At 37.8% G+C, this 25644-nt stretch overlaps 1 long non-coding RNA gene across 3 annotated transcripts; it reads right to left on the bottom strand.

The window, feature by feature from the left end:
* Nucleotides 1-161: 161 nt before the first annotated feature.
* Nucleotides 162-25538, bottom strand: LOC140600671 (uncharacterized). Of its 3 annotated transcripts, none has more exons than XR_012003846.1 (4): nucleotides 25452-25538; nucleotides 23438-23896; nucleotides 1463-1549; nucleotides 162-354 (listed from the first exon to the last, which is right to left on the bottom strand). It is a non-coding gene; the product is annotated as an uncharacterized lncRNA (long non-coding RNA). The 3 variants fall into 3 exon arrangements; XR_012003845.1 differs by having other exon boundaries at nucleotides 23789-23896; XR_012003844.1 differs by having other exon boundaries at nucleotides 23789-23866; nucleotides 25452-25537.
* Between the last annotated feature and the right edge of the window lie 106 nt (nucleotides 25539-25644).

Below are 25644 nucleotides of genomic sequence, written 5' to 3'. Positions count from 1 at the left end.
GGTTATATAGTATTTGTGATATATAAAGTTCAAAATAGAACTTAGAATTTGTTTAGAATTTGTTCAACAAAAACAATAAAAAACACTGAAAACTTGGAAGCCAAATTATCTGTAGCATTTCCATAATTAAATAGTCCACTCATGTTTTATTCAACCATTCATTTATTCACCTCAAATTTGCTGCACTCCTAATACACGTTAGGCATTGTGCCAGACCCAAACCAGTGGTTTGCTACCCTCCATCTCAGGATCCTTACTCCATCTTGCTCTCTCTCTTTTCTTTATGTAGTTCACAGTGATACCTTTGAACTAACTTCAATCCCCATGAAGGCTGTGCTCTAAGTCACGAGTAACCTAAAAACAAACCTTGTCTTATTTGAATATTTCCTATAAGGTGCTGAATCATTTCTTCTCATGAAATAAAGGGGAGAAAACTAAACCAAAGAAAAAAATGGAGGCATAGATGTGACCCCGTAAAGCAAGATTCACTTCTTTATCTGGCTCTGGATACAAAACATTCTCCTCGATTGATATCTCATTTTTAATTTACAGATTTTCCAATTCTTTGACATTGAGTAACTTCACAAATCTGATACTTTTACAAAATCCAAGGGGAAGAACTGCACTTTGGTGAGTACAACAAGTTTTCTTGTTGATACGATCTCAGGTTCTTTCCATATTCTTTCCAAACTAAAGCATGAATATGATGGAATTTTTCATATACATTTGTATCTGACATATTTTTTTTCCAAATTAGAAGTAGCATAAATGCCATAGAGAATTTATGAAGAAGATTAATTGCCTTTCCTTTCAAAAATGTTGCTCTATCATTTCATACATTTCATTTCAATCGTAGTCAGGATTAGTATAGTGAGCTTTTTCTGTTTTCTTATTTGTGCTCTGCCAGTCTGAAATACTTCTAATTATTCAATCACTTATCAAGCACACATTTATTGCAGTTAAATTTCTGTGTGCTTTAAAACAATAAAATATCAGAATAAAATAATATATCCACTAAGCTAAACACACAAGGAAGTAATCCAGAAAGATTTTACTTATATTATGAAATGTCTTATAGTATTAAGGTTGAAATTCTCAGCCTGATTCTCATCAAGTTATAAACCTTCTACGAACTTAAGTCCCTGAAGGAAAGATAAAAGAAAGCAGTAAACACATTGTTTCTTCATTGTCTAAAATTCAAATGTACTAAAAATGCAGAATGGTAGAAAATAAATCAGAAAAATCATATAATGCAAGCAAATTCAGAGAGAAGCTTGCATATTCAAAAGTAGATGGAATGTTTTAATGATAGTTATCAGTAGTGGAATATATAGATCAGATGTTATTTGGAAGACAATGTTTGAACATGAATTTGACTCGTTTTGCATCTACTACATGCTAGGCATTATGGAAGACAACATTCACACCCCATTCTATGTTTTCTTGTTATTCCTGGTCTTACCATAACTCCATTCCAGTCCCTGTGTCTTCTCAGGCTAGGGCTTCTGGCCTTTGGTCCCTCCATCCTGCCTTCTCCATCCTGATTCCCCTAATAAAATATAGAGGCCCCTTTGTCATTCTCTCAGTGCTATTTTACTATTATGTAAAAGTGATTAATTCAAATAACCAAACTGGCTGAAATTTTATTGATAATATTCTATCCCTTGTAGTCAGTGAATAGGAGTCTATGGGCAAGGTCTGGAAAACTCTTCCCCATGAGAATACAATCAAATAACAACAAACAAAACAAAAAACCCAGCTCATCATAAAATAACACCACTAACAAGGATAATATTTTCATCTTCAAAAGGGCTTTACTGAGGTAATTTCTTAATTTCCAACTAAGGATTAATATAATAGCTGAGTTTTAGGCAACTCTCATGGTCAAATATGAAATATTTATCCCAAGGAGCAGCTTTCAGTGCTAAAAACATGTAAGCATGTTACATGTTTTTAGGTAACTGCTTATTTCATCTTTTGCTAAGACTCCTTCAAGTTTCACTTAACTGCTATTCACTCAATAGCTTCCTAAAAAGGTTTATATTCCATCTAGTACCTTCTGTGGCTAAAACAAATCAAAACTGCCACACTTATCATTCATTACCTGATTTTTTAAAAACTGAGTTATTATAAATGAGAGCAGAACCAAGAAATTTGGCTTTCCTGGACAAGCCACATGCATCACACCTCTAATAGATGTTTGACCCTGGGTCACAGTGTCTCTCCTGTCACTTCACTTTTACTAGGAAGATGGAGCAGAAGGTCTGGGGAAACAGAGTATTAAGCTGTGGTTGTGATTCAGGGTCTCAGTTGAAAGATCAAAATAAATTAATGGGACCAATCCCCAACCTTTCCATCTCTCTCATACAAGAACAGGCAGTCCTGAGATGCCCTTGGCCTCCATCCAGCATGGCAGCTGTGACTCTCAAAGCTGTGGATTGATGCTGGCAATGAAATTCTAGACAAGATATTTTTCTGCCATATGTTCTGGGAGTGCCCAGGGCATCAGGCTTCCAATGACAATGTAATTTAATGGCTTAAGAGTATCTTAACCATATTTCCTTCCAGAATCTTCAGACTGGGAGATAAGTACTGCATGAAATCTGCTTCTGGATACTGGCCATTTACTTACTTGAACTATTAATTACCTATCCTGTCCCATGGACACTGTCCCTCTGAGACTCTGGTATTATTGACTTCATTTCATTTACTTAAGATGCTATGGCTTAGAGTATTAACTGCCTCTGTGAAAAAATTGTGAGAGTGAAAGTGAAAGAGAAGATCCTTTGTGAAAGTTTAATTTGCTTCTGTTCAACCTTATGACAACTTTATTTTTCAAATTCCATTTATCCCTGAGTGGAATAAACCTACAAAACTTAGCTTATAATGCAATGGTCTTTCCTGATATTTAACTGTTTCCCTTCATATTGAGGCTAAAGCAAAGTTGGGGGGGGGGAGGCAACAGAGAAAAAGAGAGAGAGAATTTCTTTTTCCTCATGTCACCGCAAATGTGAATCTTAAACCTGCTCTGTGTCCCTTAAACATTTTGTCTCCTGTTTTTAGTTCACTTAGAAAATTTTTATAGCTAGAAATATTGACATCACTATGTCTTCTTTCTCTGTGACAGCAAATTAGACACCAAGTTTTAGCTATTCTACATGCATGGCAGCTAACAAATATGATCTCTCACCAAGTTCTACTATGACTATCTTCATTCAGTTGTTGGGCAGCTCTCCCCTAGCCACAATAGGTAGCCCCCCTCCCTTTTTTTAAAGATTTATTTTTTATTTTAAAGAGAGTGTATTCCCAACTAGGAGGAGGGTCAGAGGGCTTGAAGCAGGGCTTGATCCCAGAACCCTGAGATCATGACCTGAGCTGAAACTGAGTTGGCTGCTTAATTGACTGAACTACCCAGGTGCCCCACAGTAGGCAGCTTTTCTACTGATGCCTTTTTCTTTGAGATACCTCCTAAGATTTATTTCCCAAACCATTGGCACAGTTATTTTTCCCAAGCCAACTGTGGTCATATCACTTTGTCCCTTAAATATCCCTAATGATTAGAATAACACTCTAACCCCTTACCAGGATAAAAAGCAGACTCTACTGCTGAATGGTATGTCCTGCCACACTGTACTCTAGTCACTGAACTCAAGCACCGTTATCTGAATTAGCCATGTGTTTCCACATCTTTATGCATTTGGACAAGTTTTCCATTCATTAGAATGTCTTTGCCCCCTTATCTGCCTAATGAATTAATGTCTTCTAAAAACGTTCAAGGCACACCTTCAAAGTCACTATAACTTTGTTCTCCCCACTATGCAACCACATTTGTTATTCATTCTTGTAGTAGAGTACACTTCAAGCTAACTGTTAGCCCCTGGGAGAGTCTCCAGCTTTGCTTGCTAGCAGAGGTGCTTCTGAGTGGAATCTGCTGTTGAAAAGCCTGGGTACGCATTGGGGAGATAAGATTAAATTTCCCTGAAATATTATACCAATGACACAAGAATGGTACATCAGTAATGCAACAGACAATAATGCTACATGGTGCAGAAGTTAGAGGACTAAAAGGAAAAGTTTAGAAGAGAGTTAAAGAGTAGATATAATTGTTGGGGAAACTCTTATGAAAGAGTTGAAAATGAGTGGACTTATAGAACAATACCATCACCCAGAAATTTCCCATGTTTATTGAATCCAAAACAAGAAAAAAAGAGTTGATTAGATGATAAATTCCTATCAAAATAGCTATGGAATGTCCTACATTGAATATCCCCATTTGCTCTAAATATATTCCAAGTAGTACTATAATATAAAGAATAAATTTAATAAAACCTATCTAAGCTCCAAATGGAAGTGTACACCTTTCTATGTCAGAAATAAAAAAGAAATGTGAATTAGCACGGTAAACATCAGAAACTAGGTCCTGGGTTCCCATGTAGCATAATGTAAAAGAAGCTTGCTCACATATAAGGGATACCTTTCAATGTTAAAAGCCACAATTTGCAATGTTATGGATGTTTATGCATCGAATAGCATAGTGACCCTTTTACAAAACAAACTACAGGTGATGTGAGAAGATATGAGTAGAACTACATCATTAAAAAGAAACTAATGTGCTACCTTTTATTTATTTATTTTTAATTTTTAAAAAGATTTATTTATCTATTTGAGAGAGAAATGGGGAGAGAATGGGACAAAGTATGGCAAGGAGGGGCAGAGGGAGAGAGAGAGAAAATCTTAAGCAGACTCCCTACTGAGTAGGGATCAGGACATGGGGCTCCATCTCGAGACTCTGAGATAATGACCTGAGCTGAAACCAAGAATCCACCACTTAACCCACTGAGCCACTCAGGGGCCCCTAACATGCTTCCCTTTAGTAAACACAGATCATGGGGATGAGAGAAGTTAACTAAGACTATAGGAGACCTAAAAAATATAATGAATCAGGTATTAGTCATTATTTATAACCTTATGGTTATATTGAATTTTATACACAGGTAATAGAGGATACAAGAAATCTCAAGATTTCTCAAGTATACATAATATTTACAAAAACTGATCATTTATTAGATAAAAAAGAAATCATTGGTAGGGTCAATAAGGTAGAAATATTATAAACAATACTTTAATCACAGTGTAATAAAACTAGAAATTAGTATCAAAAATTTTAAAAAGCCCTTTCTTCCTGGAAATTTACAAAAACCTTATCAATAATTTTTAGTGTGAAGGAAAATACTAATAGAATTTATAGAATTTCAAAAAACAATGATTTGGGATTTTCTTCATTATGATCACTCTTGTAGTTTCATGTTTTTGGGTTTTTTTTTTAAGTCCTAATAATTTATTTTTGTTTTTGTTTCCCTTGTCTTGGGAAGCATATCTGGAAAAATGTTGCTACAGCCATTGTCAAAGAAATTACTACGTATGTTTTCTTCTAGGATTTTTATGATTTCAGGTCTCCCATTTTTTTTTTTTTTTTTTATTGGTGTTCAATTTACTAACATACAGAATAACACCCAGTGCCCGTCACCCATTCACCCCCACCCCCCGCCCTCCTCCCCTTCTACCACCCCTAGTTCGTTTCCCAGAGTTAGCAGTCTTTACGTTCTGTCTCCCTTTCTGATATTTCCCACACAATTCTTCTCCCTTCCCTTATTTTCCCTTTCACTATTATTTATATTCCCCAAATGAATGAGAACATATAATGTTTGTCCTTCTCCAACTGACTTACTTCACTCAGCATAATACCCTCCAGTTCCATCCACGTTGAAGCAAATGGTGGGTATTTGTCATTTCTAATAGCTGAGTAATATTCCATTGTATACATAAACCACATCTTCTTTATCCATTCATCTTTCGTTGGACACCGAGGCTCCTTCCACAGTTTGGCTATAGTGGCCATTGCTGCTAGAAACATCGGGGTGCAGGTGTCCTGGCGTTTCATTGCATTTGTATCTTTGGGGTAAATCCCCAACAGTGCAATTGCTGGGTCGTAGGGCAGGTATATTTTTAACTGTTTGAGGAACCTCCACACAGTTTTCCAGAGTGGCTGCACCAGTTCACATGCCCACCAACAGTGTAAGAGGGTTCCCTTTTCTCCGCATCCTCTCCAACATTTGTTGTTTCCTGCCTTGTTAATTTTCCCCATTCTCACTGGTGTGAGGTGGTATCTCATTGTAGTTTTGATTTGTATTTCCCTGATGGCAAGTGATGCAGAGCATTTTCTCATATGCATGTTGGCCATGTCTATGTCTTCCTCTGTGAGATTTCTGTTCATGTCTTTTGCCCATTTCATGATTGGATTGTTTGTTTCTTTGGTGTTGAGTTTAATAAGTTCTTTATAGATCTTGGAAACTAGCCCTTTATCTGATATGTCATTTGCAAATATCTTCTCCCATTCTGTAGGTTGTCTTTGAGTTTTGTTGACTGTATCCTTTGCTGTGCAAAAGCTTCTTATCTTGATGAAGTCCCAATAGTTCATTTTTGCTTTTGTTTCTTTTGCCTTCGTGGATGTATCTTGCAAGAAGTTACTATGGCCGAGTTCAAAAAGGGTGTTGCCTGTGTTCTTCTCTAGGATTTTGATGGAATCTTGTCTCACATTTAGATCTTTCATCCATTTTGAGTTTATCTTTGTGTATGGTGAAAGAGAGTGGTCTAGTTTCATTCTTCTGCATGTGGATGTCCAATTTTCCCAGCACCATTTATTGAAGAGACTGTCTTTCTTCCAATGGATAGTCTTTCCTCCTTTATCGAATATTAGTTGCCCATAAAGTTCAGGGTCCACTTCTGGATTCTCTATTCTGTTCCACTGATCTATGTGTCTGTTTTTGTGCCAGTACCACACTGTCTTGATGACCACAGCTTTGTAGTACAACCTGAAATCTGGCATTGTGATGCCCCCAGATATGGTTTTCTTTTTTAAAATTCCCCTGGCTATTCGGGGTCTTTTCTGATTCCACACAAATCTTAAAATAATTTGTTCTATCTCTCTGAAGAAAGTCCATGGTATTTTGATAGGGATTGCATTAAACGTGTAAATTGCCCTGGGTAACATTGACATTTTCACAATATTAATTCTGCCAATCCATGAGCATGGAATATTTTTCCATCTCTTTGTGTCTTCCTCAATTTCTTTCAGAAGTGTTCTATAGTTTTGAGGGTATAGATCCTTTACATCTTTGGTGAGGTTTATTCCTAGGTATCTTATGCTTTTGGGTGCAATTGTAAATGGGATTGACTCCTTAATTTCTCTTTCTTCAGTCTCATTGTTAGTGTATAGAAATGCCACTGACTTCTGGGCATTGATTTTGTATCCTGCCACGCTACCGAATTGCTGTATGAGTTCTAGCAATCTTGGGGTGGAGTCTTTTGGGTTTTCTATGTAGAGTATCATGTCATCGGCGAAGAGAGAGAGTTTGACTTCTTCTTTGCCAATTTGAATGCCTTTAATGTCTTTTTGTTGTCTGATTGCTGAGGCTAGGACTTCCAGTACTATGTTGAATAGCAGTGGGGAGAGTGGACATCCCTGTCTTGTTCCTGATCTTAGGGGAAAGGCTCCCAGTGCTTCCCCATTGAGAATGATATTTGCTGTGGGCTTTTCATAGATGGCTTTTAAGATGTCGAGGAATGTTCCCTCTATCCCTACACTCTGAAGAGTTTTAATCAGGAATGGATGCTGTATTTTGTCAAATGCTTTCTCTGCATCCAATGAGAGGATCATATGGTTCTTGGTTTTTCTCTTGCTGATATGATGAATCACATTGATTGTTTTACGGGTGTTGAACCAGCCTTGTGTCCCAGGGATAAATCCTACTTGGTCATGGTGAATAATTTTCTTAATGTACTGTTGGATCCTATTGGCCAGTATCTTGTTGAGAATTTTTGCATCCATGTTCATCAGGGATATTGGTCTGTAATTCTCCTTTTTGGCGGGGTCTTTGTCTGGCTTTGGAATTAAGGTGATGCTGGCTTCATAGAACGAATTTGGAAGTACTCCATCTCTTTCTATCTTTCCAAACAGCTTTAGGAGAATAGGTATGATTTCTTCTTTAAACGTTTGATAAAATTCTCCTGGGAAGCCATCTGGCCCTGGACTCTTGTGTCTTGGGAGGTTTTTGATGACTGCTTCAATTTCCTCCCTGGTTATTGGCCTGTTCAGGTTTTCTATTTCTTCCTGTTCCAGTTTTGGTAGTTTGTGGCTTTCCAGGAATGCGTCCATTTCTTCTAGATTGCCTAATTTATTGGCGTATAGCTGTTCATAATATGTTTTTAAAATCGTTTGTATTTCCTTGGTGTTGGTAGTGATCTCTCCTTTCTCATTCATGATTTTATTAATTTGAGTCTTCTCTCTCTTCTTTCTAATAAGGCTGGCTAATGGTTTATCTATCTTATTAATTCTTTCAAAGAACCAACTCCTGGTTCTGTTGATCTGTTCCACAGTTCTTCTGGTCTCGATTTCGTTGAGTTCTGCTCGAATCTTTATTAACTCCCTTCTTCTCTTGGGTGTAGGATCTATTTGCTGTTTTTTCTCTAGCTCCTTTATGTGTAAGGTTAGCTTTTGTATTTGAGTTCTTTCCAGTTTTTGAATGGATGCTTGTATTGCGATGTATTTCCCCCTTAGGACTGCTTTTGCTGCATCCCAAAGATTTTGAACGGTTGTATCTTCATTCTCATTAGTTTCCATGAATCTTTTTAATTCTTCCTTAATTTCCTGGTTGACCCTTTTATCTTTTAGCAGGATGGTCCTTAACCTCCATGTGTTTGAGGTCCTTCCAAACTTCTTGTTGTGATTTAGTTCTAATTTCAAGGCATTATGGTCCGAGAATATGCAGGGGACAATCCCAATCTTTTGGTATCGGTTCAGACCCGATTTGTGACCCAATATGTGGTCTATTCTGGAGAAAGTTCCATGTGCGCTTGAGAAGAATGTGTATTCAGTTGAGTTTGGATGTAAAGTTCTGTAGATATCTGTGAAATCCATCTGGTCCAGTGTATCATTTAAAGCTCTCGTTTCTTTGGAGATGTTTTGCTGAGAAGACCTATCGAGTATAGAAAGAGCTAGATTGAAGTCACCAAGTATAAGTGTATTATTATCTAAGTATTTCTTCACTTTGGTTAATAATTGATTTATATATTTGGCAGCTCCCACATTCGGAGCATATATATTGAGGATTGTTAAGTCCTCTTGTTGAATAGATCCTTTAAGTATGATATAGTGTCCCTCTTCATCTCTCACTACAGTCTTTGGGGTAAATTTTAGTTTATCTGATATAAGGATGGCTACCCCTGCTTTCTTTTGAGGACCATTCGAATGGTAAATGGTTCTCCAACCTTTTATTTTCAGGCTGTAGGTGTCCTTCTGTCTAAAATGAGTCTCTTGTAGACAGCAAATAGATGGGTCCTGCTTTTTTATCCAGTCTGAAACCCTGCGCCTTTTGATGGGGTCATTAAGCCCGTTCACATTCAGAGTTACTATTGAGAGATATGAGTTTAGTGTCATCATGATATCTATTCAGTCTTTGTTTTTGTGGACTGTTCCACTGAACTTCTTCTTAAAGGGGAATTTTAAGAGGCCCCCTTAAAATTTCTTGCAGAGCTGGTTTGGAGGTCACATATTCTTTTAGTTGCTGCCTGTCTTGGAAGCTCTTTATCTCTCCTTCCATTTTGAATGAGAGCCTTGCTGGATAAAGTCTTCTTGGTTGCATGTTCTTCTCATTTAGGACCCTGAATATATCCTGCCAGCCCTTTCTGGCCTGCCAGGTCTCTGTGGAGAGGTCTGCTGTTACCCTAATACTCCTCCCCATAAAAGTCAGGGATTTCTTGTCTCTTGCTGCTTTAAGGATCTTCTCCTTATCTTTGGAATTTGCAAGCTTCACAATTAAATGTCGAGGTGTTGAACGGTTTTTATTGATTTTAGGGGGGGATCTCTCTATTTCCTGGATCTGAATGCCTGTTTCCCTTCCCAGATTAGGAAAGTTTTCAGCTAGAATTTGTTCAAATACATATTCTGGCCCTCTGTCCCTTTCGGCGCCCTCGGGAACCCAATTAAACGTAGGTTTTTCTTCCTCAGGCTGTCGTTTATTTCCCTTAATCTATCTTCATGGTCTTTTAATTGTTTGTCTCTTTTTTCCTCAGTTTCCCTCTTTGCTATCAACTTGTCTTCTATGTCACTCACTCGTTCTTCCACCTCGTTAACCCTCATCGTTAGGACTTCTAGTTTGGATTGCATCTCATTCAATTGATTTTTAATTTCTGCCTGATTAGCTCTAAATTCTGCAGTCATGAAGTCTCTTGAGTCCTTTATACTTTTTTCTAGAGCCACCAGTAGCTGTATAATAGTGCTTCTGAATTGGCTTTCTGACATTGAATTGTAATCCAGATTTTGTAACTCTGTGGGAGAGAGGACTGTTTCTGATTCTTTCTTTTGAGGTGATGTTTTCCTTCTAGTCATTTTGCTCAGTGCAGAGTGGCCAAAAGCAAGTTGTATTGGGAAAAAGAGAAAAAGAGAGGAGAGAAAGAAGGAAAGAAAAGAGAAAGAGAAAAAAAAAGGGAAGAAAAAGAAAAAAAAAAACGAAAAAAAAAAAAAAAAAAAAGAAGAAAAAGAGAAAGAAAAAGAAAGGAGAAAAAAAGGGGGTGGGGGAAGGAAACAAATCAAAAAGCAAAACAAAACAAAAACAAAAACAAAAACAAAAACAAACAAACAAAAAAAGAACCACCGGGGAGTATCTTCTGATTCTGTGTTAAGTCCCTTGGCTTCTCCTGGAAGTTGTCCGTCTAGCTGGTGTTCTGGGGGAGGGGCCTGTTGTGCTGATTTTCAGGTGTTAGCAGTTGGGGGAGCTGCTGTGCCCCTGCCTGGTGCAGGGCTCGGTGGGGGTTGTTTACCCCGTGAGGCCGCAGGAGGAACAGCCCCAGTGGCGGGGCAGCTCTGGAAACCTGGATTCAGCTCCGGCAGGAACTCCGTCTGCAGGGCCTGGAGGCTCCGGGGCGGGGCCGCTGATGTGCTCAGCTGGGGCAGGAGCGTCCTTGCTGTCCTGGGCCCTCCCGGCCTCTGCCTGTCCCGGGGGAGGCGGGATCCTGGGCTGTGTCCCGGCGCCCTGTGCTCCGGAGCCTGCGCTGGTGGATTCGCGCTCCCGGGCCGCGCAGCCCCCTCCGCGGAGCCGCCGCCCGAGCCCCTCCGAGCTGCTCCTGGAACCGCGCAGCCCCCTCCGCACGGAGCCTCTTCCTCTGCCCGAGCCCCTCCGAGCTGCTCCCGGGGCCGCGCAGCCCCCTCCGCGGAGCCGCCGCCCGAGCCCCTTCAGCTGCTCCGGGTCCCGCCGGGTCCCGCCGTGCGCGCTGCAGCCCTTAGGGAGCTCGGCGCACTCTCCTGGGCGCGCAGTTGCTGTTACTGTCCCCGGGAGCCCGAGGGCATCCCCGCCCTCCTGGGTCCTGCTCCACCTCCCCGCGAGCCCCTTTCCCCCGGGAAGGTCGGTGCAGCTCCTGCTCCTCCGGGACGGGGCTCTCCTGTCCTGGGGACACTCGCCCCGGCCTCAGCCCGGCTCCTCGCGGGGCCCCTCCCCCTTGGAGGCCTTTGTTCCTTTATTTCTTTTTCCCCGTCTTCCTACCTTGATAGAAGCGCGAACTCTTCTCACTGTTGCATTCCAGCTGGTCTCTCTTTAAATCTCAGGCCGAATTCATAGATTTTCAGGATAATTTGAAGGTTTTCTAGGTAGTTTGGTGGAGACAGGTGATTTGGAGACCCTACTCTTCCGCCATCTTGCTCCTCCCCCAGGTCTCCCATTTAGATCTTTAACCCATTTTGAGTTTTTGTGAATGGTGTTAGAAAGCAGTTCAGTTTCATTCTTTTACATGTGTCTGTCCAGCTCTCCCAGCACCAATTATTTTAGAAACTATCTTTTCCCTATTTTACATTCTTGCTTTCTTTGACATAAATTAAATGACCATATAATTGTGGGTTGATTTCTGGACTCTGTTTTCTGTTCTGCTGACCTATGTGTCTATTTTTGTTGTAGTACCGTACTGTTTTGATTACTAAAAACGTGTAGTATATCTTGAAACCTGTAATTGTGATACTTCCAACTTTGCTCTTCTTTCTCAAGATTGTTTTGACTCTTTGGGGTCTTTCGTGTTTTTTTTTTTTTTTTTAATTTTATTTATGATAGTCATACAGAGAGAGAGAGAGAGAGTCAGAGACACAGGCAGAGGGAGAAGCAGGCTCCATGCACTGGGAGCCTGACATGGGATTCGATCCCGGGTCTCCAGGATCGCGCCATGGGCCAAAGGCAGGCGCCAAACCGCTGCGCCACCCAGGGATCCCTCTTTCGTGGTTCTGTACAAATCTTAGTATTATTTGTTCTAGTTCTATGGAAAATGCTGTTGGTATTTTTGATATCTGTAGATTGCTTTGTATAGTCAGACATTTTAACAATATTAATTCTCCTAATCCATGAGCATGGAATATCTTTTCATTTGTGTCTTCTGCAATTCTTTCATCAATATTTTATAGTTTTTAATTTCATACTGTGGAGAACATTACAGGCTAAAAAAAAATACTGTTTTTCTTTAACTTTGTGACCTGTGCTTTATATGATTGAGTTTTTGGATCCCTCTTATCACACTATGTTGTGATTTTACTGTGATTCGTTATGTGATTAAACAACAGTTTATCTCCTGTTGTACTGATGGAGCAATAGGGTGTTACTGACAAAGTTGTTTTTGGTATTGTTATGCAGGTCTCCTTGTGTTTATGCAAAGCACTTAAATTGTTCTTTTATAGTATTTGCATCTTCAAATTTATTACAGATTGCTAAATTGCTTTCCAAATTGGTTTTAATCAAATAACAATATGTAAAACATGAGACTTCCGATTTTGTCACAATTTTACCATCAGCTGATGATAAGCTTTTTAGTCTTTGCCAAATCAAAGTGTATGAAATGATGACCTTATTATGATGAGCAGTAGAGACTGTGGTTAAGAATAGTGAGCCCATGTGCAGTGTCCTCTTTTGGTGCTAGCTTTGCCTCTCACTCACTGCATTATTTAGGTAGGTTACTTGAGCTCCCTGTGCCTCAATTTCCTTATCTGTAAAATAAGCATAATAATCATACCTAACTCATATGGTTCTCATGAGGATTAAATGAATATATATGTGTATATATATATATTCATATATATATATTCATATATATATATATGAATTACTTAGAACAATGCTTGTTCTATGGTAAGTGCTATGCAAACTACAAATCACTCTAATAATTTCCTTATAGCAAAAAGAAAAACCGCAATTATATGCTTCATCTGGTTGTTGTGTCTCTTTAGTCTATTTAATTTGGAACACTGCATTAGGTTTTCTTTGTCTTTTATGACATCAATATTTCTGAAGACTATAAGCCAGTTATCTTGCACAATATCTGTCAATTTGGGAAAGTCTGATGTTTCCTTACAGTTTGATTCAGGTTGTACATTAACTGTTCTTCTCAAAAAAGGCTTTTCTGACCCTCCATAGGGAGATATGGCATTGAGATGGCCTTTCAAAAGTTCTTGAGTTGGGTTTAAGGGGCTAGGTCTTTATACTCCCTATTGAGCAGGCTGCTTTGGGAGAGTGTGAATTTAGGGAAGGCACTCTCTTCAGCAGAGGGTAATTTCTAGAGAGGTATGACAGCTGAGAGCTATTAGGCCCTGCACTCCCAGCAGCTGGGCAGTAAGTTTCCTAACCTTGAAAGAGTTGGGAGATACATCATGACTTCACTATATGAGTAATGCAAGTTGATGAACAATATGAACTATATCATGCCTTTTATGTAGTCTTAAAATATGTAAAGCAATGCTAGAACATATGGCAACAGTAAAACAATGTGTCATTTCAGGCACGTATGTATGCATGCAGTAATAGTAAGAGATCATGAATATTAAATTCAGATTATTAGTTATATCTGCGGGCATGTGGTTAATAGCATAGGGAGGGGTATGCAGAGGTGCACCTATATTAGTAATGATCCTTCTTTAAATGAAGAAGAAAGAGGGATGCTGGGTGCCTCAGCAGTTGAGCACCTGCCTTTGGCCCAGGGTGTCATCCTGTAGTCTCAGGATTGAGTCCCACATCAGGGTCCCTGCATGGAGCCTGCTTCTCTAAGTCTCTGCCTCTCTCTTTCTGTGTCTCTCAAGAATAAATAAATAAAATTTTTAAAAATGAAGAAAAAAGATTTCTTTTCTAATATTTTTTTTAAAATTTCAGTGTAATGTAACACAGTGCTACATTATTTTCAATATATAACATAGTTCACCATAAGTGTAGCTACCATCTGTCACCATACAATACTATTAAAATATTATTGACTACATGTCCAATGCTGCACTCCCCATGACTTATTTATTCCATTCCTGGAAGCCTGTATTTCTTACTCCCCTTCATCCATTATGCCCATCCCCCCATCCTCTTTCTCTCTGGCAACCATCAGTTTGTCTCTGTACTTACACATCTGCTTCTGCTTTTTGTTTATTCATTTGTCTGGTTTTTTAGATTCCACATATTTGTCTTTCTTATTCTGACTTATCTACTATTTCTTCTTCAAAGATATTCTGTTTTCCTCATCTTATTTAATCTCATAATTATACTGATATTTCTCATCTGAGACATTCACACCTACCAAGAATCCAAGAACTGCTCATGTGTGGGCTTTTAAAGGATCACTTCAGGGCTTGTTGAGCTCCAGAGAGATGAGGATGGGATGGTTGGAGGTCCAAGTTTATAACTTTAAGTATCAAAAATATTACTCTGAGAGGTATCTTTAAAGGGAGTATGCATATTTCTAGATCCCAAGGGTCTAGTCAGTTCATTTACATGCTTTTGGCATCAGTAAGCCACAAAATTTATATGAAAGCCTTCGGATAAGTTGATTTTATCATTAAAACAAAGTAATTTATTAAATACTTTCTTATTATTGTGGTCATCTTGGACACACATTTAAAAATGTCAAAATATCTGACTGATTTCCTTCAAGGCAAGGTCACATAGCAACTTGGGGAAGAAACTCTCTAAGAATAATCAATCCATTACCCAAATTTCACTGAATAATTTCCAAATTGTTATGCTATATTTTAATAATGGTATGAAAACTTATATATACTAGTCCCAGTTTTAAGGAAAGGGTTAGAGTATGATCTATTAATTGCAACTCGATTGAAATATTTGTAGTCTGTATTTTAGTGGGAAATCACTGAGGGCAATGGCATGAAATACATTTGGCCTACTAATAGAAAAACTCACAGTAACAGAATTGAAAATCCAATCATGCCACCTTCTAGTGAATAAAATGTACAGATTAAAAGCTAGGGATGGATCCAGCCATAGCACCTGAATCACACAGAATTATAGGTCTGGTTCACAAATTGCTACTTGGGATTGCATTTACATAATAGCAAGTGATAGATTATGCTGAGGCCGAGCAAGCATATGTGCCTGGCACTTTGAAGAGAACACTGTCCTTAGGCCCCTCCTGATTCCTGCTGGAATTATTTAGAGTCCACGCTGGTATCTGTACCAAGCCAGAATTTGGGCTTTGGACTTCTAGTTCTAGAGTTGAAGCTTGTTTTCATGATGCTACACTGCCTGTTAGTCACCTGATATATTTGATACTTGCATTGTTCCTGTATCTCTCTGGGAAAAACACCTCTAATCCTTGGCTGATTGACACTGTGAATTCACTGCAATAGAACTAAATCTCTGTTTAACATTATTGTTGTGCCTCGGGATGCCTGGGACATAAATGTCTCTTAACTACTCCTTATTCTAGCTATGGGAGTCTCAGCTACTCGACTGTCTGTTTACAGGCTACCTTATAAAATCATTGACCTTAGGGTGAGTGTCAATCTGTGAGTGGTGTGTGAATAAGGATGTGTATCTCACCTGTCTACTCTGACACACTGTTGTGGTTTTATAACATCTGGCTACAGCCATGTCTCAGGAGCTGGAGTTTGCCAGTGGGAAGGCTGGGACTGTTGAACTTGAGGTAACCTCTGCAGACTTCCTTAACCTTCCTAATTCCTTCTCTTCTAATATATCAAGAAATTTCAGGAATATTCTTCAAGCTACCAGCACCATTATCAATCTTGGGAATGCACTAGCTTAAATTCTTTCTCTCCCTTCCCTCCAACATGAAATGGAAGCCAATTTGAAATCACAAAGAAAAAGTCTTGACCAAAGAAAATATAAGCAATATTATAAATTTCTGCTTTCCTGGCCACATAATAAATGGTTACTCTCTGGCCACACCCACTTGTTCCATGAACTTTGCCAGAATCAGATGAACTCAAGTTTCTTCTAAGAGAAGGACACATTGCAGGGGATGATTTCCATGCACACTAAGGATCAGTCTTCTTACTTAAACTAGGAAGAAACTGCTGTTTTCTCTTTGTCCCCCTGTGGGGAAATTTCCTAGACTGTAATTGTATCATAAAAAAAATGGAAGATGTATATCCAAAGCCACTGAAGTCACCCTGTGCTCTTGCTTACATGTATCCATGTCACCTCTGCCACTGAGGTTTATTTTTCATCCCAAAGATGATAATAATAAAGGCCACAGACACTGTATACAAAAGTTGAGGACACAAGGAGTGGTAGCATTATGCCTTTGTCCAGCACGGAGTCCTCAGCCACATTAATATTATTTTGAGGGTTACTGTTGTCATCAGAACTTCAGTTGGTATCTTATGATTTCAGGCTTTACAGAATTTATTGGAAAACACTCCTTTAACTTACTAATTTCTTGAGGACTTCACGTTCCATGCTAAAGTTTCCCCATAGCTCTTAAAATCAGAATTGTTAGACTTGTCAACATTTTTCTTCAGTATCTCCTCAGAACCTAGCAGAGGGCCTGGCCTACTGTAAATGATCAGTACTCATTTTTTGAGTTTATGGATTAAATCATCCTGCTGTAGGAATCTCCTATGTATCTGTGGGATTGATTATACTCTAAGACAAAACCCTGTATTTAAAATCACCATTCATGGGATCCCTGGGTGGCGCAGCGGTTTGGCGCCTGCCTTTGGCCCAGGGCGCGATCCTGGAGATCCGGGATCGAATCCCACGTCAGGCTCCCGGTGCATGGAGCCTGCTTCTCCCTCTGCCTGTGTCTCTGCCTCTCTCTCTCTCACTGTGTGCCTATCATGAATAAATAAAAATTAAAAAAAAAAAATAAAATCGCCATTCTTTTTAAAGTGTGATACATTGATTTCATTTCAAACTTTAACAACAAGAGTTTATCAAAACAGTAGGCACACTGGCAGTCTTCCCCTATAGTTCTCTAGACGTATTTGGATCTTAGTTTAGAAGCAGCTAAGGTGTGAGCTCAGGAAGGAGCTTGAGATTAATATGTGCCATAATGCTCAATATATGCAAATATGTAGCACATAAAAGGCAGCTGAATAAATAAAATGTGGTATTTGTAAGTGTGCGTGTGTGCATATGTAAATGGAGTTTCTTCCCAAGACAGGTCATGTTCTTGAAGCTTTCTTTACTGAGTGCTGAATTTAGTGGGGAAATAGGCCATAATAATTGGAGATTTGTCCAGGTGGTTCTGTCTCACATACTATGTTAAAAATGTCACTCTAGATTTGGTTTAGAAACCTATATTCCATTGCTTTATTTAGCTATCCAGAGATAGAGGGAGATACATGAGATAAAACATTCCAAATGCAGAGCCCATCTTTGTACTAGTACATATCTCCATGGATTTCTACTTAGTAAGGTGAAGTGTGAAGAATTCCCATGGTAGAGTTCCAGGCAATATGACTTAGATGATGACAGGGACTATGTGTCATAGACCTCAGCCACACTTAAGTTATGGAAGGACCTGGAATGGAAGTGTAGATGAATGGGACCTTTAGATTCAATCAAGTGAAATAAGAGATGTGTTTCAATTATTTTCTTTGCTTTTTATGTTTTTTCCTTTTTCTACTGTTTCACTTTTAGCTTTCTCTTTCATCTTCACCATCAATAGTCTACAATTGCAGAACACCTACTACGTGCAAAGCCTGAAACTAGATTATTAGAATATTATTTTACTCTCACCTTCCTTTTAAGAAAGGAAGGTGAGAAACCTGCAAGGCCCTAACACAAAATAACTTTTGTAATAAATGTCTGTGGGTACACATTTGTGAGTATGCATGTGTGCCAACATGAGGCAGAGCATCAAAAAGAAAAGGAAAAATAAAAAAAAAATAGTTGTATGGCCCAGTGGCAAGAACTTTCAATTGGAGGGATGCTCAGGCAGCTCAGTGGTTAAGCATCTGCCTTTGGCTCAGGGCATGATTCTGGAGTCCCGGGATGGAGTCCTACATTGGGTTCCCTGCATAGAGCCTGTTTCTTCCTCTGCCTATGTCTCTGCCTCTCTCTCTCTGTGTCTCTCATTAATAAATAAATTAAAAAAAATTTTTTTTAAAGAACTTGCAATTGGAGAATTATATAACCAAAGTACAGAAGTACAAGAAATTTTGTGCCTCCCTTTCCAAATGAATAGAATGAGCAAGGAGAAATGGAAAATTTGGATTTCCATAGTGACCTCCTCATTGGTGTCCCTGTCTCCTTTTTCATCCCTGTCTGGGCTCTTTTCTCCATTTTCAGAACATTATCTCTCAAATGCATTTCTCACTTGGTTTCTTTGTTGATTGGTGAGTTTCAGGATAAAGTCCTAAGCTCAAAATAGTCATGTCTCCATTTCTCTTCAATACATATTTTTGAATGTGGCTCTAGCCATTCCATTATGATCTTTAGCTCCCAATTTGTTATGTCGTAGCTTAGCATTTATCTATGCTGTATTCCTGCCTGGAATGCCCTTTTTTTTTTCACCCCTAGCTGACTTCTATAAATTTTACATCACCTTTTTAAGGCTAAAAATGCACTTTGCATATTCTTCTTCACTAAAAGACTGGTTAGTTGCTCCTTTTCTGTATTCCTATGGCATAACATGTTTATCTTTTCACTGATTATCAAGGACTTGTATCACTTGCCAAATATGAAATGAATATTTCATATTTTTTAAAATAAGTATTATTATTATTCACATTGTTATTGCTTTATTTTTAAAGAATAGTCACCATTATGAGCTCCTTCTATGAATAAGGGGGGAAAGTACAGCAGTCACTACTATAATACATAATTGCAAGGGCTTAGAACCTCACATTTGGATTTTGAAGAGCCTTTGTTAAGCCATATTTTTTGGTTTGATTTTCACTTAATCACTCTCTTTAACTGGCTAGGCTATTACTGTTTTACTTACGATCTAACCCTGTGAGGTGGTGGGAAGGAAGAGCTAACAGGAAAGTACTGAATATAGTGTCAGAGTGAGGAAAAAGGATCTTTGAGTTTTTTTGAGTATCATCATCTCCACCTGCTGTAAGATCTCAGCCTAGGCATCTGAGGAAGGCCCAGCAGTAGGAAGACTATCAGATAAAGAGACATGTGAACCAAATATGCATAAAAGCAGACCTGGCCAGGAGCCTGAGTCCTTTACTGCAACTCCTTTCAGAGACCATAACATACCAGATGTGCACCAAATCTGGTATGGGGAGGCCAGCTTTCCTCTGTGAGTCCTTCCAGGTAAAGCCTTTGTAATTGCCTATGGTTGGGCCTGAAAACTCACACATAGTTTTTCAAGCAGTAGTTTTTCTCCTTAACTCTCTATTGGATTCATTACAGGAACCTCTTTTGGACAATGTATTTAGGTTAGCTTCAGCAAACCTAAAGAGTGTTTGGCTCAAAGATTTTCTATCTTTTTCTCCAATAAACTCCAGGAATGTCATCAGTTCCCAGTGCAGATCTTTTTTTTTTATGCTGCCACAAGTGCAGGTAGCCAGGAATAGTCCTTCATATTTAGTGTCCCTCAGTCCTGGGGACTTCAGGGTTCACAGCTCAAGGTCTAGTGTGTTCCACTGAAGGTTTTCACCTTGACTTTGATGGAAGAGAAAAGTGCCCATTCCCATTTCCTAGAGGAGGGGATATTATGCCACAGCATTGCAAATTTTCCCAAATATATCCTTGTTCTAAGTTCCTTCAACAATTCTATGAGATGAATATAGAACTAAGGGTTATAAAAAAAAAAAAAAAAAACAAACCCTGTCTTTTGTTACCTTTTTTGCAAATCTTGCATGGTATGTCAAGCCCATACTTTTTTAATATGAGAATGTTTCCTATATTACTTTATGCTCATCCTTTTGGGAAACTATCCAAAACTGAGATAAAATATATGCATCTCATTATACTTAAAGCACTACTGAGAAGGAAGTCATGTCATATTCAATTCTGATTTTATAGCTGAGGAAAATAAGGCCCAAAGAAGTGAAATAGTGTTTTAACCAATATTATGCATGTTATCAGGGTGCTGGAAACTTAATTGTTTATATTTAATTCTAGTAGCCATCATCATACCAGTTTTACTAACAGTATGGTTTGGGAGAGAATAAATAAGGACTTTGAACCTCTGTTTCCACATTTTAACCCAATTTCCTATTAAAATTAAATAAAATAATGTAAGTAAAGTTGCTAGCAAAGGGCTGATCCATTATGTCCCCAGGAAGTATAAGTAAGCACCATCCTTCCTTTACCACTTTTCTTTATGGTCCCTCTCTAAATCCACATGTATTTCTAAAAATTTTAATGTAGTTTTAAAATAGAATTTAGATTCACTTAACTCTTTCTTTTATTTGAAATTAGAATAGATTTTGACATCTCTTGTTCTAAGGTAGGTCCTAGGAAAGGAAGAAGATACCTAAAGGAAGGATTGTTTTATCTGAATGTGAAGAGAGGAAGAGATATAATAAATATTGTGAAAGTAAGAAACTAAAAGGAGAAAGAATTGTCTGGGAGGGAGATACCAACAGCAAAGAAGGAAAAGATCTTAGTGTAGCACTGAAATCTATAAACTAGTGGAGAGATCAATGGTCTCAGGTAACTAAATGATTAATCTATGAACAGGGCTTGTTTTGTAAATAAATGACCCAGAACAGCATTAACTTGACCAGTTAGAGCTCTGAACACACAGAAGCAGATCAAAAATTAGAAATTATTAGACAAGACAGCTGAAAAATGACCCTGCCTGGAAGGTGTCAAATGCATCATTTATTGAGTAGATAAATTACATGCACTCTAAGCAAATGCCATAACTGAGTAAATAGGAGAAAACTGGATTTCTTATTTTTATTTTCATACATAGATATATGAAATCTGTCTATCTGTCAATCTATTATCTATCTGTCTAACTTTCTATCTAGATATATATACCCTCCATTTGGAAGAAGAAGGTTATTTTTGTCACTGTTGACCTGTGGAGAAAGGATTTTATAAGAATTGCTGTCCATTGGGAAATTTCAGATTTGTAAACTATCTGGTGATCATCTCAGAAGAAAGATGTGGTTCCAATGTGAAATTAATACTGAGTCTGTAACATTCTGTGTTCAAAGTTCCTCCCCAGATGTAAGTAGGCATATCAGAAATAGTGTTTTATATCTTCCTAAAATGCCAATTTCTCTGTCAAGTCCTGATAAAATACCTACTATTAGTCACCATTCCTGACTTATCTTTTGACATCCTCCATAAAATGGCTTGCTAGTTCTGATGAAGCTATATTTTCTGATATTCCTCATCTTTCTTCTGCCTTATTCAGAGATTCTCATTTTATCAATGTTGTTAGAACCAGTGGACTCAAGTCAATTCAGGGATCAATTATTGGTTTAACTTAGTGTCAGGGATGTTGGTTCATATGAAAGGAGTGGAAGGGAAAGAGGTATTAGTACTGGGTTTGAAAAGGCCCTATGTGGACATTGGATAATGCCGCAGAAAATCTGTCTGGATCCTAACTGATGTTAAGTCACAACATTACCACAGTTAACCCAGAAGTGGATCTTTAAGACTAGGAGTTCTGCTCTGAGAAGGCAGGTTCCAAAGCTCTGCTCTGAACATCTAAAATAAAAATCTCAATGGATGGTCTCAGCAGAAGAATAAAAGAAGAACACACAAAATCCATGAATGAAAGATAGAATGAAAGAAATTACTCAATTTGAAAAAAAAATGGAGTGAAAAGAGGAGGAAAAAAAACAAAGCCTCCCAGATTTGTGTAACAAAAGATCTAACATTTATGGCATCAAAGTCCTGAAGGAGAGGACAAAGAGAGAAGCATTGGAAAAGTACTCAAATAAATAATGGTTGAAATTTTCCTTAATTTGGCAAGTCATAAATACAGATTCAGAAAGCCGAGTGAACCCCAAAGAGAAGAAACCCAAATAAATTCACACCAAGGTACATTATAGTCAAGCTTTTGAAAACTAAAAACAAAACAAAAAAAAATCTTGATTCAGTCAGAGAAAAATACTTTACATATAAGAAAAAACAAAGATTTCTAATGGTAGATTTATCATCAAAAAACAAATGCTAAACATTTTTCAAATGTTGAAAAAAAAAAAAAAAACCCTGTCAACTCAGTATCCTATAACCAGCAAAAGTAACATTTAGGAAGAGGGAGAGAAGCATATGATCAGATGAAGGAAAACTAAGGGAATTAGTTATTAGTAGGCTTACTCTGAAAGAATGGCTAAAGGAAGTTATCTACACTGAAAGAAAGCAATAAAAAAAGGAATCTTGGAACATCATCAAGGAATAAGGGACATGACAAAAACATGGATAAAAACAATAGAATTTCTTTTGCATTTGGGCTTTCTAATTTATGTTTGATAATAAAGGAAAAATATAATACCTGTCAGATATATTTCTAAATATATAAAGAAGAAATATTTAACACAATTATACTATAAACAGAGAAGTTAAGGGATGTAAAACGAGGTAGAGTTTCTGTACTTCACTTGAACTGTTAAAAGATGACATAAATATACTTTGATAAGTTATAGATATATAATATAAACCCAAGCAACTACTAAAGTAGCTCTACAAAAGCACTGTATATAAAATAAGTGTAGTGCTAAATATATACAAGAAACTCAGGTGAAGTAACTAAAAAGAAAAAGGATAAATATAAAAAAGAACAAAGAGAAAACAAAAAAAAGATTTAAACCCCAACCTATTAATGATTACCTTATATGTAAATGGTCTAAATACAACAATTAAGATACAGAGATTAAAGTGGGAACTGGAAAAAAAAATGGCCCACCTATGTGATGTCTTGATGTCTACAAGAAACTTACTTCAAATATAAAGGTACAGGCAAGTTGAATGTAGAAGGACACATATTAGATTCCTACAGCTGCTGTAATAAGTTCCAATAAACTGGGTAGCTTAAAAGAAGAAATTTATTGACTTATCATTTTGGAGGCCAGAAATCTGAAATCCAGATATTGGGAGGACTCTTCTCTCTCCTAAGTCTCTAGAGAAGAATCCTGCCTTGCTTCTTCTAGCTTCTAATGGCTCCAGGTATTCCCTGGTTTGAGGGGACATACCTCTAATCTCTGTCTTCACATGTCCTTCTCCTTTTTCTCTTCTGTCTGATATAAAGACACTTGTCATTTGATTTAGGGTACATCCACAAAATTTAGGATGACCTCATCTCAATACCCTTAACTTCATTACGTCTGCAAAGACTCTTTTTCCAAATATGGTCACATTCAGCTTTTAGGTCATGGGTATATCATTTTGGGGAACACCATTCAACTCACTACAGGATGGAAAAAAGATATGTCATGTAAACATTAATAACAAAAAGCAAGCATGGTTATATTAACATCAGCTAAATTAGACTACAGAGCAAAGAAAATTACCTGAGAAATTACCATGTTACCAATGAAACTTACCATTACCATATGATGATACAAGAGGTCAATCCTCAAGAAGACATCATCAACCTTAAATGTGTGTATCAAACAATATAGCTGCAAAATATATGAAATAAAAACTAAAAACTGGAAAGAGAAATAGACAAATCCATGATCATATTTGGAGACTTCAACAATGCTCTATCAATAATTGATGAAAAAACTTGATAGCAAATCATCAAAGATAGTTACTCAACAACATCATCAACCAATACTACCTAATCAATATTAAAAAATATACTACCTCAAACACACATCACTAAATACATTATCATGTACACCACATACCTTTAAGCCAGGTGTCTCACATACATGCTAATAAAAATTTCTACTGCACACACATTAAATGCATTATAATATGCTTCACATAACACAAACCAAGTGTTTCACACATAAAATACCTGAACACAGTCTCAAATACCTCACAATTAAACGCAATGTAATACACATATATTCTTAAATACAGTAAAAAGATATCACAGACCACTAACACACTCACTGATCAGTAACCACAAAAGCACACACACCAGGCACCACCAAACAATGTGTTTTATACAAATATTACTAAATACATTGAAACACTTACATTTTATCTGGAAACAGTGTCTTGTGCATATATCACTAAACATAGTAGTAAAGATACTAGACGCCACTAAGCATGATCTCTCACACATGTAACACTAAACAGAGTAGCACATACACAAGCATCATGAAACACAGTGTGTCACACATGTATCACTGAACATACTAACACACACACCACTGAACCCAAGTCCTTACATATAATTCACTACCTAGAGTAGCACAAGCATGAATCTTCACAAAACACAGTATCTCAAACAGTATTACTAAATGCAGGAGCAAACACAGTTGTGATCCTTAAAACAGTGTCTCTCACATATATATCACTAAACAAAACAGCAAGCATACCAGGCACTAATAAACTCATTAGCTCACACATATCACTGAACACACTGGCAAACACCAGTCATATATGCACAGTATTTTGTTTCTATGTAGTCAAACATAGTAGCCCATACACCATGCACTGCTACACACAGTCTCACACATCTACCACTGAAACAGTAGTACATATCAAGCACAGTAGCTCACAAATATATCACTAAATAAAGTATTACCAAAAATAGGCTCTCTATATATTTTGCACAAATATATCACTAAACACAGCAGCATGCACACCAATAAACACAATTCCCCACACATATATAAGTAAACACAGTAGCAGACAGTTCTCTAAAAGTATACCACCCACACCAGGCATCACTGAAGAGACTGTCTCACACATATGTATGGTGACACATATACCACTATCACAGCAGCACACCTACCACTGAGTCCAACGGTTCAGACATATGTCATCAAACAGATTAGCACAAGCTCAGTGCAACACTAAACACAGTGTCTTGCATAATATTATTAAACACGGTGCCACACACACTTGTATCTTTTAACTTAACACACACCCCCCTCTTCTATCACTGACCAAAGTAGCAGATACACTAGGTATAACTAAACACAGCATTTCACTCATATATCACTAAAATGCATAGCAAATAGGTAACCCAAATATCACTAAACAGAGCACAGTATTCTGCTGCCCTCCCTCCCCCCTCCATGCCACCTCTTCTCTGCTCTTTTGCTTTCCATGTTTTAATTACTCTTGGTCAACTGTGGTCTGGAAGCAGATGATCTTCCTTTGGACTTAAGGTCACAAAGTCAATAATAGCCACAGGCTATGTCACAATGCCTAAGTCATTTACCTCACTTCATCTCATCACATAGGTGGTTTATTATTTCACATCATCACAAATAAG

This window comes from Canis lupus, chromosome 12, assembly GCF_048164855.1.
Source record: "Canis lupus baileyi chromosome 12, mCanLup2.hap1, whole genome shotgun sequence".
Taxonomy (NCBI): domain Eukaryota; kingdom Metazoa; phylum Chordata; class Mammalia; order Carnivora; family Canidae; genus Canis; species Canis lupus.
Note: the sequence above shows the minus strand (reverse complement) of the source record. Positions and strands in the feature narration are given on the sequence as shown.